The sequence below is a fragment of the Enhydra lutris genome, unplaced genomic scaffold, assembly GCF_002288905.1.
Source record: "Enhydra lutris kenyoni isolate GAN:26980312 unplaced genomic scaffold, ASM228890v2 scaffoldscaffold21, whole genome shotgun sequence".
Taxonomy (NCBI): domain Eukaryota; kingdom Metazoa; phylum Chordata; class Mammalia; order Carnivora; family Mustelidae; genus Enhydra; species Enhydra lutris.
Window position 1 is genome coordinate 37,276,461 of NW_019154105.1, and position 572 is coordinate 37,277,032.

Sequence of the window (572 nt, forward strand, 5' to 3'; positions counted from 1 at the left end):
CTGATCGGGGCTCCTTATTAATACGGATCATTGTTGCTCCGAATCTTGTTTGAGGTTGCCAGAAATGATTTCCAAAAGTGGGCGGTGTGGACTCTTCAGCAGACGGGAGACTGGGGATCTAACGGATCCTACAGCTGATCATTTGGGGATCTCGAATATCTCATCATCTCACTCAGTGTTTTCCTCTATCAAATGAGGTCAGAAATGGTTTTCTAGTAGGAAGCACAAGTTTCCCTCTGGCTTTCCCAGTCCAAAATTACTTGGAGCCGTTACAAACCCTTAAAGTATTATCAATGTAAAGACAATGAGGCCTGTAAATTATTTTTACCACATAGAGTTTCTGGATCTTAACCAGCAAAACATTTGGTAGCACTTGACAGAGGGGAGCAGACGAAGGGGGCGGCAGTCCGGGATCCCAGCAGACTCTTGTCTCCGCGATATTTCACCATCGTGACTTTCAAAGTCAAAACCAGTGGATGATGGGGCGCCTGGGTGGCTCAGTGGGTTAAAGCCTCTGCCTTTGGCTCAGGTCATGATCCCAGAGTCCTGGGATCAAGCCCCGCATTGGGCTC